The sequence below is a fragment of the Zosterops lateralis genome (genome assembly GCF_965231275.1).
Source record: "Zosterops lateralis genome assembly, chromosome: 2".
Taxonomy (NCBI): domain Eukaryota; kingdom Metazoa; phylum Chordata; class Aves; order Passeriformes; family Zosteropidae; genus Zosterops; species Zosterops lateralis.
Window position 1 is genome coordinate 45,159,333 of NC_139763.1, and position 18,710 is coordinate 45,178,042.

Sequence of the window (18,710 nt, forward strand, 5' to 3'; positions counted from 1 at the left end):
CTCCCGGGTAGGAAGGAGAATTGGTGAACCTCATGGGTTCGGATCAGATCATCATCATCATCTCATATTCTTTTTATTATTCATTGTAATAAACACTATACATATAACACTATATAATATAACATTAATGGGATGAATACATAATATATAGTATCTTAAATATAATATATATTGCATCATAATAAATAATTGATTTTAATAGTCATTAATATTTATAGATACATTAAATATGTGTGCTTATAATTATTATATATAAAATTTATTATTATGATTAATAGCGAATGCTATTATCATAAATTAATTGATTATGGTGATGATGATGATGATAAGTAGAGAAAGTAACAAAACTCTAGAGAAATAAGTAATGTACAGTCCAATTCTCACCACCTCCTAACCAATGTCCAGCCCGTCCCTGAGCAGTGATCAACTCTGCCTGGCCAACTCCCTCCAGTCTATATACTGATGTATATGCATGATGTTCCATATTATGGCACACCCCTCTGGCCAGGTCGGGTCAGCTGTCCTGGCTGTGCTCCCTCACGGGCATTTGTGCACCTCAATACTGGCAGAGCATCAGACACTGAAAACTCTTTGACTGAGGGTAACCACTACTTAGCAACAGCCAAAACATCAGGATGTCATCAACATTGTTCTGATACCAAATCCAAAAAGTGCAGCTCTCTACTAGCTCTTAAGAAGAGAATTAACTATGTTCCACATAAAAACAGGAAAGTAGGGGTCTGACAGCCAGCTGAGATCAACCTTCCAATCTTGAAATTTTTTATCCAACTATCTTGGGTATTAGAGTATCTCAGATTCCAAGAAAATGGATATTACACTTTAAAGATGTCAAATAATATCTTTAGAAATTAAATACCTGCTTTGCTACACATCATGAAGTGATTAGAATCTCCAGATAAGTCTTGCTGTATAAAATGCTGCTAAAGAATTCTAGTTAGATCAAAAGATAAAATGCAAATGTGAATACCATGATTACATGATCAGAGGAGATTCATTTTAAACTGCGCAAGAAAACAAAAAAATGGTAAGTTCTTGATCTCATTCTATTTACTTAGAAGAGAAAGAAAGTACTGGCAATATTAAAACTCTTTTTTTCCTGGGATATAGTGCAGAGGTAACTATGCTATCATATACTAAAGCCTTGGTCTGCCAAGAAAAGAAAGTGTTCTTTTAGGACATTGTCTCTGCTTCTGACTTGCAGAGCAGGTTCAAAAAGCAAAATTTCTGTTATAAAATCTCAGGAGGACTTTGATTCACTTCCCTCTTATAGTTAAATTTTGGCATATCATTACATAAAACTGGAATACTAATTGGCTGTTTTCTCAGTTTGTCTCCCACCTCTCACCAGTACCAGCCATATAAAAATCCCAGATTAGACAATTACTAAGTAATTTACTCATAGGGACATTTTCTTTGTAACCCCACAAACTCGAAAGTGATTTATGCATTTTATATACCTACCTATCAATTTCAGTTACACATGTGAAAAGCAGCTGTGATTTCTGTTGCATAAGCTTATAGTTTTTAAGGTATTTGAAGATGTGAATAATTTAAAAGTATAATTTATGTCTTACATTTTCTGAAAAAAAATCTATATTCATTTGTGAAGAGTGGATAGACATCCTGAAAAATAAATAATCCAGTCAGACTTTGTCTGACTAGGATGTTGAATTGTTCTTCATAAGATGAGTGTCAGCCAACCGTGAGTTTCCTGTAGCAAAATTATCAGATATGTCATTTACCCATTAAAAAGAGAAATACCAAGCAGTGAAATGGTATACAGCATTGATTAAGGCATTATTTGAGTACTGTATGTGCATATGTTAAGAAAGATGTAAAAATTTAAGCAGAATTGAGAGGACCTAAAAATAGGAGCATTATCTACTTATTAAAATGAAGATTGAAAAAATATAAAATGTGCACTATATATACAATAGATAGAGGATCTATTTACACTAGATAAAATAGACCTTTGTACAAGGAGGTTCCTGTTGAAGATGGAAGGATCTTTTTAATTAGCAGGGAAAGCACTCTAAGATGGAATAGCCTCCAGCTGAAATAAGCAGAACTTTTACTGGAAATAAAACATAAACCTTTAATGGTTAGAGCAATTATTGCATGAGAATTTTCCCACAATCTACAGTTTTTGGAATAATAATTGATATCTTTTTCATGTGCTTTAGTTTAACAAAAAATTACTAGGTGGGTTTAGAAAGGTGTGGAATTATATAATCCCTTGCTTAAAAATCCTCCACTTTCGCCCCTCGTGAATATGTTTAATACCTACGGAAATCACTGACAGTGAGTTTAGACTCACCTGTATTGTCTCCAGTACAAGTATTCCTTTTGCATTTTACAATGCATTTACAAAGCATTTGTGCAAGAACAATCCTATGGAAAGATTCAAAAAGTTTTTTTCAGGATCCAACAATTCTCAGAAATTACTGCTTTTCAGCTTATTTGTTCTTTATCCTGTTGTTTTTTTTTTCTCTGTTAGGATTCCAAACAGGTGTATGTTATCTGAGAATTCTTTCTGGTTCATTCCACTGATTTTAGCTTGGATTTTTTGTTCTGAAAAAATTTTTACTTCGTACTTCAGAAGTTAGATTAAACTTCTTTCTCAACATGCTGTTTGCTTGCTTTGCTATGCTGACTTTGAAGGGCATCCCTTGGATGTGAAGCAGTGAAGTTGAGATGGATGTGGCACAGTGCAGCATAAACCAGTAACTGAGAATCTGCTTCAGGTCTAGACCTGCTTCAAGTTGTAAAAACAGGAAAAACAGCTACTGTGAGAGTAATTGAGAGTCCTATGCTCAGTAGTGGCAGTAGAAGCCTTAAGCCCAGCATTTTTACCCATAGTTAAAAGATAATATCATTTGTACATGCACTAAATTTAGTTTTTATATTCTTCCTTAAATTTAGGAAGTCATATAAATAATACCTTGCTAAAAGATATGAAGCAGTTAGTATTTTGAAGACTAGATCTCTGAAAATAAAATGGAATGTTGTATGTCTCACATTTTCAAACTTTTTACTGCCATTGCCAAAGCAGGAAACAGATTTACTTAAAATCTGAGATTATAATAGATTCTAGGTCTTGGCTTCCCAAACTGGCAGAAGTAGTCCCACATATAACACTACAACTCCTATAAATTAATCTTGCTGTGAGAGATAATTGCACTACAAGCACAAAAAAAAAAAAAAAAAAAAAAAAAAAAAAAAAAAAAAAAAAAAAATCCACATTTATTGGAAGTGTGTCAGGCACATTTTTAGATCAGTGATCATTCTGCCTCTTCTATTACTTTTCTAAAATACTACAATTAAATATGTCTGAAGTGGTAGACCGAGGACCAGTTCCAGGCTCCAGCATGATGGGATGCATCCCAAATCCATGCCAGAGAAGGAGCAATGCACACTAGCCTCTATCTATGCTAACACACACCATGGTGCTCACTGAAGGGAAATCCTGACAACACAAAAAAGACTGCTGTAATGTAAACCAGGAACGTATTGCAAAAAATTTTGTTCCATTTGGATACAGCTTTTAGCAGCAATATCATGCAATCTCTTGACAGTGCTGATGTAGTATCAACAAAAATTTTAATGCTGAATTTACTAGAACCTACTTTGAATTCAGAAGTTATGAATAAATCTCAGTGGAAAAAAAAGCTTTAAGGTCAAGCAGCAAAGCCTGTTGGCATCCATACTGCATAAGATTTATGTTGAAATGTTCAAGCTGGAGAGACCCAATTAAGCCAAGTGGGCAGTCAAGCTTTGAAGCTCCTTGTTATTCTTTCATGCAGTAATATGGATGTAGCAATAGTACCTGTAGTTTAATTTGAGCTATCCTGAAAATTCAAAATACAGATGAGGTGGAACTATGTGCAAAAAGAGACTTTCTATCAGGAAAGAAAGATGGCAGGGTAGTGCAGTAAAAACTGGATCAGTGTTACTTCTGCTGCTGAGTGTATATCCTGAGGCAAAGTAATTAACTTCTCTAGGTATTAGTATACCATTCATAATGAGGGTTAGAAGTTACTTTACAGAGATTTCTAGGAATTTTTTTTAGACTAACGCAAGGACACTGCTGTATGAATGAGAAGCCCTGATAGTTGCTACTACAACATAAGTCAAACCTTTTTACTATTCTGTTAGAATGAGTAAATATATTCATGTCTTTTTACAACTTAACAGCATCAGAAACTCTGTCTTAAATAAATATTACCTCAAAATTAAGCTAAACAAAGTCATGAGCCTGATGCAAGATCATACATGAAAGAGTAGGAACTTAGGATGGCTTTAACTTGTCTTCTGTAAATATCTGCATTCATCCATAACACATCCCTGTTAAGTGTGCACTTCAGCTACATTAAACTGCAGAGTAGTCGTACTCTTAATCACTGCAGACAATTTTTTTTTTCTTTTTTTTGAGACCACTTCTTGCTTGGTTAAACCAAGTTTACCTATCTGGAAAGAATATCCAAAAATGTCTAAAGTTTGTAACAAATTAATATGAAAAATTGAAGAAACACTTTTTTTAATATTTAATAGGCCTAATCCTGCTTTCACTAAAACACACAAAGGCAAAAGATGGAGTCCAATGTATTGAACTAAGGCACTGAAATTTCTTTGAAATTTTTGTCTTGGTTGCAGAGAGGGGGAGGGAGTTTAGTGCTGTATGGGTGTGACCAGGTTCTTACCCTATACCACTCAGGTCATCACTGGGGGTGCGGTTTTGTGCTCTCAGGAAATTGTCATCTCAACCCATAGTCACTGCTTTTGGTCCCTCCCTCATGGTAAGAGGTGGAGGAAGAGGCATGTCTTATTTGGAGTTTAATTTCCTGCTGGTGTTAAAACCAGTACAATTTTAGGTTCCCTTTTTTCCCCACTGAAGAAGTTTCAGATATGATCAAAGGGTAGAGGGAAGTTGTCTTTGAAAAATTTCTGGGGAAGATTCATTTTAGCAAAGGCTAACCAAATAACTGTAGTCCTACTGTTTTACTTTCTAGAGTTTTTTTCAAGGCATCGATTTCCAATGAAATAGCACTACACTGGGGTGCCAATGGAAAGAGCAGTGGCTTGCTATCCTATTCTATCACTTACTGAGCAACCTGTGACATCAAAAAAAGCTGAAGAAGACTGTTTCTACATCCTGCCCTAAGAACTATTCAGTTGACATCACAAAAACCTGCAAATGTCAGGTATTCATAGCTAATCAGCTACTTTGTCACCAGTTGCATCACAAGCTGCTACAGAAGACACAAAATTAATAACAGATCTAAAATCAAGAAAATTATATTTGTGTTGGTATTAAAAATTGAATAAAAATAGACAAGTTTTTAGACAAGTAGAAAAAATACAGTAGAAAACACAATAATTTTGAAGTCAACCTGATATCTGCCAAGAAAATGAAATTTTGTGATTTTACTACCAACTAAAATCTAGAGTGAGTGTAAATATATTTAGAAAAAATAAACATCTTGCAGGAAAATAAGAAGGTGAAAAGAAAAAATGTCAGAACAGGAACTGCACTAGAGAAAACTTGCAAAAATGCATTTAAAAATGCCCTTTAAATTTATTTTATTATGGGAATCAGAGAAGAGTATCTCCAAAGCACATTCACTCTGGAGAGTAGTTAAAAGGGAGCAGAAGTCCTGGAATGGAGTCCAGATAAACAGAAAACGATGTTTCTCATTACCACTTACAGGAATCATTTTGGGAAAATTCCTTGTCTAGTATATTTCCACGACTTATAAGAATCTAGAGACTTATTAGAGCAGTAAAGCAGAATCTACATTTTTCACATTTTGAATGATTTTTTTGTGAAAGGGTTTTTTCCACCCTGCTACATTGTGTATAACATTGTCTGGTTCACACTGTTATCTATGTTGCTGTACTCTAAATAAAAAATATTTTGCTGAAGAGGAGAAAAGATTTAGAGAACTGTTACAGTAAATACAAGTAAACAAGAATGTAATTTATTTTGAGAAGAAAGATAAATTGGGAAAACTTCAAAAACATAAAAAAAATGGGTAGGGAAATTCAAATAGCTGGGACATTGGGCTGCTTGTAGCCAGAACTAAAGGTTTGTTTTCTTCAATGTCAAAATAAAAGACTTCTTCAGTTGCTTTTCCTGAATTTCTGTGGGAATTTGGTGAGCCAGTCAGGATGTGAACACATGAAAATGATATATTATTTCTTCAGAACTGGTACCTATACCTCATTGAGTTAAAAGCAATTGGCTATGCTTTGCATCAGCTTACGTTATGTTAAGTTAGTTCTCAAGTGATATTTGAAAAAAGATTTGTCAGTCTCTTAACCTCAGTGATCACCATTCTGTGCTAACCAGTCATCACTTTTTTGAGAATGATCTTTGTTCACTAAAAGGTGTCTGATATAATTTAAATCAGTGAAAGAGACTGTTTTCAGACATTTTTTGTTCTTAAATTTATGTTAATATTTCTATTTCCTAAAACATAAATCCAGCATAATGTATTATAGTCAGCAATCTCAACTATCTACAGGAAAAGGCCCTGTCTTCATCTGCTCTATATTAATTTTTTATATGGCTAAAGGTCTTTTGAATGTCAGCTTCTAAATATGGCACTGCTGTTTTAAATCAGTGCATGTCTTTTGCTAATTAAATGTATTGCCAATGTTATGATGGAAATGCAGCTTCCAAATCCTGCTAGGCCCATTTTTTTTTCTTTTTCAGATAACTGATATTTTCTGGTGTGATCATGCAAAGTTAAACCCTTCACTACTAGTTCTTTGCATATAAAATGAAATGCATTATAAACCAACACTTAACAAAGATTGTCTCTGCTTCTTTTAAGAAAGTTATAATGCTTTTAAGTAACACTTTAGTCTAGTGTTCTCTATTTACATGCAGATTTTTAAGTTGCACATATACAGCTTACTCACACTGCTCCTCTTATTAAAACAGGCTCAGACTTGGTAAAGCTTACTTTAATCTGACTCCTTTACAATCTGATTTTAGTATTGTTTTGTTGACCATGCTTAGTCAATCTAGAAGAATATTTTTTTATCTCTTTTTTTTAGAATTCCACATTTCTGTTTTCCCATCATAACACAAAGTTTCTTTCCTATGTCCTCTGTGGAATTAAGGAATTGCAGTTTTGTTTTCCAGATGTCATTAAGAATGTATTAAATAAATGTATTACAGTCAGTTTGTGGAAGCCATTTTGCAATACATGAATGAGAGAATAAAGTGATTAGAAATAGCCAGCACAATTTACTATCATGTACAAAATGCCTGATTGCCTTCTGTGATGAAGTGACTAGATCTTTCCATCAGGGAAGAGCAGCAGAATTTTTCTACCTTAAATTTCTGAAGGCTGTTGTCATGGGCTCCCACAGCATCCTTGCATCCAGTTTGCATCATCCAGATGAGTAAAAATTGCCTGTATCATCAAGTTCAAAGGATAGAGATTACTGAGGCTGGTTACAAATGGAGTTCCTTGGTAATCTATAGTGGCACCTATCCCCTTGAGTTCCTGCTTATGAAGAGGCAGGAGGAGAAGACAGGAAGCACCATCATCAGGTTTGTGATTGATGACAGTCTGGAAGTGCAGCTGATACACGGCAGCCATCCAGAAGGAACCAGACAAAGAAAAGGATCCTGGGAACATTGTGAAAATCAACAAGGATAAAGGCACATGGACAACATTTCTGCAATTTTCAGACTGGGAACTTGATGTCTGGGACTCATCTCTGCATTAAAGTACTTGGGAGCTCCTGGGGACAACAGGCTCAAAGAAGGTCAGCAGTGTGTCCTGAAGCAATGAAAGCTAGCAGCACTGGGTGTTGTATTAAGAAGAGCATAGCCAGTTGAACAGTGATCATCCCCTTCTAGTCAACACTCATCAGACTACATCTGTATCCAGTTCTAGGGTTCACAGCACATGAAAGACACTGATAAACTGGGCAGCTCTAGAGGAGGCCACTAGGATGGTCAGGACTGGAGCATTTTGTGAGGAGAGTCTGAGATGGGTTTGTTCTGCCAGGGGAAGAGATGGCTTTGAGGGCAGCCAAAATCCACATGGTACATATGGATATATTTTGCACTAATGGACCTTCATCTTGATGAGCCAGAAATGGGAATAGGATAAGGCTGTTGGAGCTGTTTGTGTTTGCGTGTCAGGCTGTGGGCAGTGAGGACAGTAAAGTGGTTTCAGTCTGCATATTAACTGTACTATGCTGATAAGATGATGGGAGTCCAGTCAAGGAAATTGTTTTTGCCCATTCTTGGAGTTAAACATTTGAGACATTTCTGTAGAACAACTTCCAGAGAAAGTTCATCTGACATGGATTAAAGCTGCATCAGGTCAAATTGTCCTTGTACTACCCTTTTCTTAACAACTTTTTGTATTATCTGTGTGTTTGCAATCACCAATGCCAGACAAATGCCAGACAAAAGTCATCAAGACCTCTCCATCACTCTGTTCTGCAGCTGCACAGTGAGACTCCAGGTGGGGTCTCACCAGAGCTGAGTAAAGTGTGAGAATCACTTCCCTTGCCCTTCTGGCCATGCTGTTTTTGATGCAGCCCAGGACACAATTGGTTTGCTGGCTCATGTCCAGGCTCTCATCCACCAGCACCCCCACGTCCTTCTTGGCAGGGCTATTCTTGATCTGTTCATTCCCCAGCCTGTTTTGATCTCGGGGATTGCCCTGACCCTGGTGCAGTACCTTGCCCTTGGTCTTGCTAATCCTCATAAGATTCCCACGTGCCAACTTCTTGAGCTCGTCCAGGTCCCTCTGGGTGGCATCTTGTCCATCAGGTGTTCTTGTGTTGATATGAAATTCAGAACATTGAGAAAAAAATTGTTCAAAGGACTTATGTGATGTTTCTCACATTTATCCAGCACTCAGTGACTGAGCAAACATATTGTGAGTAATTTTGGTGACATAACTGATTGAATCAAAACTTGTAAAATAATGGAAATATTTTGGAGGAGACTGGCAAAGATACAAATAAAGTCTAGAACACAACTCTACTAAACTGTTTGGTTAGTTAGAGACATATCTCTTTGAGAACTTACTGTTAATATATATATACTTCTATCCTTATTTTTGTTTAGACCTTTCTAGCATAGCAATATTTGATAATTACAAGATATGATGATATGTACGTTTAAAATGTCAAAACTAAGGTGAAATATAGGTATGCCTAATCCTGAATTCTTTTAAAATATTATATTACATTAAAATGCTATAAGCAGCAGCTTTGCAGAACAAGGACTACGATTTTAGGATGCCAGAACTACTTTTCTTTTTCACTTTTGATTTTACTTACAAATTTCTGTACTCTCTTTATATAACACTAATAATAAAAAAATCACTTATCTATGCAGATATCACATCAATACACATGCACTATAATCAGCCCCTCACGTGTATTTTTCTGTTTAAATTCAGCTCAATAGTCATAGAACTCAAAGCAGGAAAAGAGGTACAATTTTACTTCTGTCTTTCTGATAAAGCAAGAATGTTCTCTAGCATATATTTTTAGAACTTTTTTTAATACTTAGCATTTACAGTAAATTTATTTTTTTCAAAGGTATAAATCTTTAAGCTTCTTTGAAAGCCTAATCACTGTTTAATTTGTCACCCTCACCCAGACTTTTAATCTGAGTTCTTGTGAAACTGATTTAATCTTTGATTATGCTTTGTGTAGAGTAGCCCTACAGCTCATACAGAAGTCAAACACAGCTCCTGTGGTGAAGCTGTGTCATGTTCCTGCCAGAGGGATTGTAATGACTCGTGCCCTTGAAGTCTACAGAAAGAGAGCACTTAAGCAACCTAAATTGCCAAATGAATTGCACCTTTTATCTGCCCTTAGCTGAGCACAAAATAATTTAAATGACTATGCAGATTGCTGGTGTTTAAATCCCCAGACTCCCGAGTACAAGAAAAATGCACACATGCACACACATCCCCCCTGTATTATCACCACCACCATCACCTCCAAAAAAATCTCAAACAAAAAAAAGGGCAGCTGAGCCTCATGTCTTACATAGCTCTGAAGTCAACTTACACAACCATTCCGTGATGGAGGAGTAGCAGCTCCAGGGGTTTGGTTTTATGTTTGTTTTATGGAATGTTCTCAGGAGGTATTAATCTCTTGATGATTTAAGGAATGTGACATTTGCCTTCTGACTCTTTATCACATAGAAATGTAGCATGAAAAACATTTATGATGTTTTATTTTCTGCTATGATGTTATCCCTTTATTTAACTCACTCTTTTAATTTTTGACTTTGAAATTGTTTTCAAAGGCTAAATTATCTTGCTGAAACTCAGATGTTTAGTATAATTTAAGATGTCTTTGAACATATTGTTTGTTTTGCAGTGGATAGTTCATAGGCACAGAAAACCTGTGGTTTATCTACCTGCTTGAGTAGTCAGCCTCAGGTACCCAAGATCATTTTAAGTACTGTTAAAGACATATGCTTATAAAATTTAATCTAGTTACTGTAGGAATCTTAATCAGAATGAATCAGTTAAAAATCTCTTTTTTCTTTTAATTTAGTTGGTAGAAAGAAGAGGCTGTTATGGAGTGTAGTTAGTCTCATCCTACTGTAGGTAACTGAAATCAAATCAGTTATGCCCTTTAAAAGTAATTTTCCTTCCATTGGTCATAAAGGAGTTTGAACAACCATCATATTGACATTGTGTTTTTCCTAAATTTGTAGAGGATATTCTCACACCAAATGTTTTATTGAACATGGCTTTTACAGTTTGCTTACTGCCATCATCTTCCAAAAGTACTTCCAGTATTAATTCATGACCAACAATATGCATGTCTGTTTGAAAATATAGGTGAAAATTTAGTTTTAAATTCTTAAATACTTATTTAAATGAGTAGCATTGCAGTTGATCTGATTCTTGATTTTCTTTGCAGAAGCAGATTCTGCAGCTTCTGGAAGCCAAACATGTCTGTCTTTTTGTGGTCTGTCAGCATTTTACTACAGTAACCTAACACAGACTGGTAGTCAAATTAGATCATCTAACAAATCCAAAGGAGATCCATGAATTAGAAAGTTTGTATTTCATTAAATGTTTCTAAGTTAGACTCATCAACAAGGTAATTAAAATGAGGTGGCAGGAATCCACTGACAATTTGTTTTAAAATTCTATTAAGAAAATTGATTTCTATAGTAAAAAGGAAACAATACCCTGAAACTATGTGCTCTATTTTCATATAATTTTTGGCCTGGGATTTTCTTTGCTTTTTGTGCCAATCCTTGGTTTTATCCCATCCAAGAAATTGCTTGGATGGGAACTCTCCTAAACATGGTGCATCAGACACACCACAAAAACTACAAATATGTACAGTCTGTTTCAGATATAGAGTTTTCTTTTCTCATATATCACCAATACATTCAGAAGATTATTTTACCATATTAATTTAACATCAAATTTACAGAATGTTTAAGACAAAGAATAAGACATTAAAGTTACTTCTCGGAGCATTCTGCTAAGATTTCATGCATATCCATAGATCTCAGCCTTTAGAATCATCTTTCCTTTTTTTTTTTTTTTCTTAAAATTCCAAATAATTTTACTTTTAGAATACTTTATCCTCATAAATAGTTAATTTAATACTTTTTGTGAAGAAATTGCATAGGTCCTAATATGAATCCCTCAAGCATGCTGCCAAAAACTCTCATGGCTCAGAAAGATGGAGTGAGATTTAGCCTTTTCAATCTATTTGGATTCTCTCATAGGTATGCTTAACTATTTGTAAAGGAAAATCATTCTGTTTTCTAATGTAATTAATTCTGCTGAAAATAAATATGATTTTGCAACATTGATTGCTGTTCTTATAAATACAAAGATTGTTCACCTTTAAAACTTTCATATTATTTCCTTCCTGTTTGAGTAAAATTAAGTGCATATTTCAAATTAAATAACTTGGCATTATTATTTGCATTTTTATAACAAACTGATAAATAGTTTCAGTATCTTTGATGATACATCAAAGTGTATCCATGGATGATATTTTAAGTATCTCTTCCGTCTCTTTTTTTAAGTGAGTCAACTAATGTGTAAAGTTAAAGAATACTACATTTTTTAAATTTTATTTTAAGAATTTACCTAGAAATGCTGACTGCTTTTGATCAATGTAAGTTCTTTGCTGAAAGCCTCTATTATGAGAATAATGTACAGACAATGTTTTACTGGTTATGTGGACATTACAGTCCTTAAAAGAGTCTTTTGTACTTTGCAGGACTATTGAATAATGGATGTTTGTATAGCCATATAGCAGAGAACTTAGCTAGTTAATTTTCTCCTATGAAAAAGACTTTCCCCCTTTTCAATCAATATAGAAAAAAACAATAATTTAGACCTTAACAAAAATCTCTTTTAATGCATCACTTTTTAAAACACAGAAATTACTAACTCCATTATTCACTTCCCCAGCCTGGAATGAACACTTGGAGGGAACAAAAAATTACCTCTGGTTTCTGTAATTGGTGGAAAGTGGTTAAGAGTTGTAGTTGAGGTCATTTAACTTCCAATCAAATAGTTAGCTATTGGATTGAATAATACATGTTTAACTTCATTGTAAAATCTCTTAGCATGATATTTAATGTACAGGAAAACACAGGAGTAATTATTCAGAGAGATTAAGTGATTTTGTATGTTAAATAAACAAATCAATTTGCTTCAATATTTGAATAAAATAAATTTAAAGCATTAAAAGAAAATGCTTTCCTCTGAATTTGGATAACTCATGCAGTAAATCAGTTGAAAGCAAACAAACAAACCAAAAAATGGTCTAAATGCACAGCATATCCTAACCACTGTGAGCTGTTTAGCTGATGAAATATAGCTGTAGTTGGCATTAAGCTGGTATCCAGCTTTCTCCAAGTTTTGTAGTGCTGTTATGCAGTGATGAAGAATAATGACTTGAAGTGATACTTTAAAACCTGATTATATGCTTTTAATGCTTTGATACGTAACTATGTAACATTTTGGTCAAGGTCATGTTTTGGAGTTGGCAAGTAGAATTTGTTTTAATGAAAATAAAGGAAAAAGGTTGCATCTGCATTAAAATAAAAATCCAACAGTACTCTAAATAGCTTGTTGTTTTAACATACTGAAGGATGTAGCAATTTTTCCAATGTTAAGCAAAAGAATTCATGGTGCTGCAGTTATGGCATTTGTGAGATGACACCAGTAGTTGTTCTCATATCAGACAGAGACACTTTCAGGTGACTCCAAGATGGACCCGCCACTGGACAAAGCTGAGCTCATCATTGACATTTGTGGCACTTCTTTGATAACATATTTAAGAAAGGGTAAAACCTGCTGTGCAACCGAAGCCAGAGGAGAGGAGTGAGGAAATATAAAAGAAACAGCCCTGCAGGCACACAGGCCAGGGAAAAGAAATTGGAGGGGGTGCCCCGAGAGAAGAGCCAAAACTGAGCTGTAATCCTTGGAAATTGCCATGGTGAGACAAATTTCCACACTGCAGCTCATGGGGAACCCAAGCCATAACAGGTCAATGTCCCCTGAAAGAAGCTGAAGCCCATAGAGAGCCCAAGCATTAGAATAGTTGTTACTTTTCAATAAAAATATTTTCCCTAAGTCAAGTTGGTTTGGCATATAATGATAATAGGTGAGTAATTTCCCTGTCTTTATCTTCACTCATGAGATTTCCATTGCATTTTCTCATATTCAGCAGAGGAGGTGACTGTCAGGGTAGTTTTGTTGGCACCTTGCCTCCAGACAGGCTCAACCCACCCCAAAGTTCTTTGTAGAGGACCCATTTAATCTGTGCCTCTCACTACTGACTACCAATAAACCAACAATTACTAACTTTAATTAGATGATTTTCTGATGATTGAAATCAGTGAGTTAAAGAACAGCCTTAATGTATTCTTTAAAAATTGCATTAACACTACAGTGGTGATCTCTTATTTAGAAACACTTCTGTCTGATAATCTAAATCTTAACCACAAAACCACTAAACCAAACCAAAAACAGGAAGTCTTGTTCATATTAAAAAACCCAGTCTGCTGACATTTCAGAGAAGTCACTACAGATAAAGTACAAACTGCTGTTGTCACAGGCATGCTTAAAGAAGATGGTGAAAATGTGCAAGTGTTCTATAGTAATACTGACAAACTTGCTAAGGGATGCTTGTTAGCACTGTTTGAGACTTCTGTGCAAGAGAGCAAGGCAGTTAATTGTGTTTTATGTAAGCTTTTGCTTAGAATATTAATTTATTTTTATTCCATGTATTTGATTAGAATTTTAACCATTCTGTCCTCTAGATTAATAGTAAATGCTCTATATTGTTCAGAAAAAAAATCAGTATGAGAAGTAAAGATTTGTAAAACAATGGGTTTTTTTGGGAAAAGACTGATCAAAATGAGATATAGAATTAGATCAGAATTCTATTGACTGTGGAATTCAAAGGGATGCTTTTAGATCAGTTTGCAAAATGAAAGTTTGCACATGTAAACAATATGTCACTGTTTCTTTGCTATTCAGATTTATTACAGTTCATAAGTCTAAAATTAAATTAAACCAAATATAGTCTACTGCAAACTCAGGACAGCTTAATGTGACTTTTCTTTTCTGGAAAAGGTTATAACTACATTTTCTGTAGCTCTCACTCCTTGTGTGATGGAAAATAATGCAGTACTTTGCTGTAGAGTGTTGGTTAATTCTGGATTTCAAAACTAATTCAACATTTTTTTTGAACTGTCAATATAACGGATTCCCCAAATTCCTTTGTTGATAAAATTTTAAGGATTTTTTCTGCAATCAAAAGTGGAGAAAGAGAGATAAACCAATATAAAACTGTCATACAATGTAATAGTTACTTCTGGAAGTATGAGATGCTTTTTAATCACTTTTGAGGTCATCATATATAATAATATATGTTTAATCACTTTTGAGGTCACCATATATAATAATGACACAATGATATGCATTTTTTTCACTTTGTGCTAGAATAACACAAGATGGAAAAATAGCTAATTTTGTTTCACAGTGGTCATAAAATAGAAAAAAATGTCTCATTTGTGGTTCTGTGTTACATATTGCATCCTGTGATTCCCAACAGGATGCCTTGTAGCAAGTAAATGGCAAATAAATAGAGAACGGCTGAGGCAGCAAGAACCTACTTATTACAAAAATGACTGAGGGCACCTCAAGCAGTATCTTCCTAACATATTACAAGGCCAGTGTCTGATTCAGCAAGACACATCATAGACACATTTGTAAGCATGGCTTTGATTGCTTAACTGAGTCAAGGTCATGTACTTAAGGGCTAAGACCTTCAGATGGATAATGTCTAATTGAGATACACTGAACTATACAGTCTTTCTTGCTTAAAGCAGACTGGTAGGTCGACAAAACAAGATCAAGAGAGAGCAATGTTTTGGCATTATTATAATTATGTATTATTATAGTACATGGTTTGGCAAAACCAGAAGGCTCCAGCCATTACTGAGTCTCTACTGAATGAACTCTCTCCCTTGGAAAGATTTCCTCTCCAATGAATATGAAGGTGACAAAGGTCTTTTAGGGTGCTTTCTTCTCCAGGATAATTGAAGCTTCCAGGAGCTTTCTTCTCTTGAGTGACATTGGCTGACCCAAAAAATGGATTTATGAGTACTGAATACTCTGAAATAGATTTTTTTTAAGGATTAATCATTAAAAGATGATAAACAGAAAATGGGATTAATATTCCTTTAAATTCCTCAAACTGCCTTTTTTGTAGTGTACTCACTCATATTGTACTTTACCCCTTCTCCAGCCTGATGTTTTGCCTCCATGCACATACTTCCCTAACAGCAGCATGGAAGAAAGCACTAAATAAATCATCAGACAGGCTGAGCAAGAATTTAAAATCAGTTCCCATAGCTCTTGGGAATCCATAGGACAGTGGAAAACATTAATTTTTAACTCTTCCACTGTATATCAACAGCAGAATTTTTACTGAATTCTTTCCTACTTCTTTTGTATTCCGGTCATATACAAATGAAATGTATGCTTTTTCTCAGCAATTATTGCATTTGGGATTCATTATGTTTACCTTAAAATACCTAAGGCTACCCATTTTGTCCTTATAATTCTCTTAACTTCCTCTGTCTGTAATAGAGATGAAAGATAGCTGGGTCTTCCCATGCTTCTTTTACTCCCCACAAACACCCTCTCCCCTGGGATTGTCTCTGATGAGATTAGTCCTAAAATAAGAACATGAGGAGGAAATTTCAGGAGGAACTGTCTGGATGTTAACCTCATGAATGCCTTACAGAGATAGGTGAGCTGGGATGATTTCAATTGACTTTGGTACACATTGGCTTACAAAAAAGTTATAAAATGATGCTGGAGACTGGGCCAACCAGGCAAGTTGGTTTCCAGAGGTGGCAGACAGCTTCCATCTAAGCGGATTGCCCCCTCTGCCTTGACAGAGATGCCTGCAGGGTACATCCAGCCCAAAGATGGGGAATACCCACTTTTGGACATGTGTGTAAAAACACTAAAATTTGGTCCCTTATAGAGATAAAATCCTAAAGTAGCCAGGTAGGTGCTTTGCTGCTTTGTAACTGTGAATTCTATAAAGCTGATGACTGCAAACCTGTATTTTTCCAGTGAAACCTGCTTGTATTATATACTTCATTAACAGTATTTAGATATTTTATTTGCAAAAGATCTAATCATAATCATCCACATAAACAGAGCCATATTTCTCATGTCTGACTCAGAGTTTTATCTCCCCTACTCTGCTACACTGTACTGGGTATGAAAAGGACATTTGGTGGTAGTATTTTCTTTCTACACTATCTGTTAAAGAAGACTAGCCTAAGGTAAGAACCTTCCCTTTAATATGGCTAATGTCAAGCTAAAAAAGCCTGTTCCTGGGAACCCATAAGTGCTACACACTTCAATTTTGGTGATTTCTTAGTGGTGTTTTCATCTGTGGACTTAGAATATCTGTATTAGTTCAGTTTGTTAAATTGTATATGAAAGTCTTAATTCCATACCTGGATGTATGACAGTTTTTCTTTCTGGTCATACTATGCATCTTGGCTATATTTATGGCATCATAAAGAAGTGTCCTGGGTTGCAGTGTAGGATGTACACAAAGTATTTATTCTATCACCATCTTCATGAACTGTTAAACCAGGTGGGGCAGTGTTCTTCACAGTCCTCTGCCTTTGGGGTGTCTTCTGCTAATGGCCCATCAACGCCTTGCCCATGACTCACAGGTAACTCCCTCCAGGCGTTATCTCTGTTTAATGGGCCATCAAGGACTCACTTCACAACTCATCATCCCATTGTGAGATGCTCCACCCAGGGGGAGGAGCCAAGCATTCTCACCTGGATATAACCTGGGATTTGGGACACGGCAAGCAGCCCTTACCCACTGGATTCCCAGAGGACCAGAGCTACCAGACCTTTCTACAGGATCACTGCTTCAGGAAGAGCACTTCACCTGGACTGCTTCCACCACCACCCTGCTCAGATTATATTCTGACTCTGTCAGTGGTCTTTTGTATTATTGCATTTATTTTATTTTACCTTTTTATCTTTCTTCTTATTAAATTGTATTCCTGACTTGGAGCCTCTCACTCATTTTGCTTTCAAACCACAATAGAAGACAAATTGTAAAGGTTAAAGATTTTGAAATTCCAAATGACCAGCTTACAATAACAATCTACTTGGGACATTACTTCAATGTCTAACATATATATTAAGAAGATAAATTGAGAAATGCACCTCAGATACATAATTTTTGAAAACTTAAAAATTTTACATATTTTATAGATAAAATATTTTCTTTTTATATGTGCAAGTTTCTATTTTTATCACCTTTTATAAAAAGTTAGAAATATTTAATAAAAATGAATGAAGATACTAAGTGCTGTTAAGTCGTGACCTTGTGTTGATGTGGCTAAGGTAACAAGGTGCTAATAAAATGATCTAAATAAAAGGATATATACAGAACTGACATTTTTAATGAGCCTTAACATCTTGAGAGAAAATATCTGCATCTTCATTGGAGGGTGGTCTATTAATAAAGTTGATCCTGATAAAAACTGCAGATCTAAATAGAAAACACTGTGATTAATTTGCCAAACTGACTCAGAAATAAATATTTCATAGGAGAATTATCTATCAATCCATTAATTAATTAGTTTTATTTATTTAAGTCTTTCTGCTAAATTACAGTAGTTCTTTCCTAGAGTTTTACTTTGGTGGCTGTTAATCAAAGTGTTAATGTGTATTCTTCACATAAATACAAGCAAAATAAAGTATCAGGGAGCTTTTCCAACCTAACCATCAATGGTCTAATCTAATCTTTATTTAAAACTTACAAAAAGCAAGTCTGCAGCAATTAGGTAAAGAAATACAAAGGCCCTTTTTTATTGGGTGAAATTAATTCTACACATAGTACCAGGGTCTTACTTAATTCCTGAAACAAGATCTAAATTGGACAATTGTGTAAATTAGGAATTGATCTGATTAACAAAAGATTAATGAATTATCTCATTGTTACCTTTAAGATATGCTTTCTTTCCTCTTTTGGCTTGCATTTGTTAGTGTAAAAGCATAAAAAAATTATATAGGGGTTTAGTTTGTTTATTTGTTTTACAGAAAAAAGCCCAAGAAATAGCAATAGTATTAGAATTATACCAT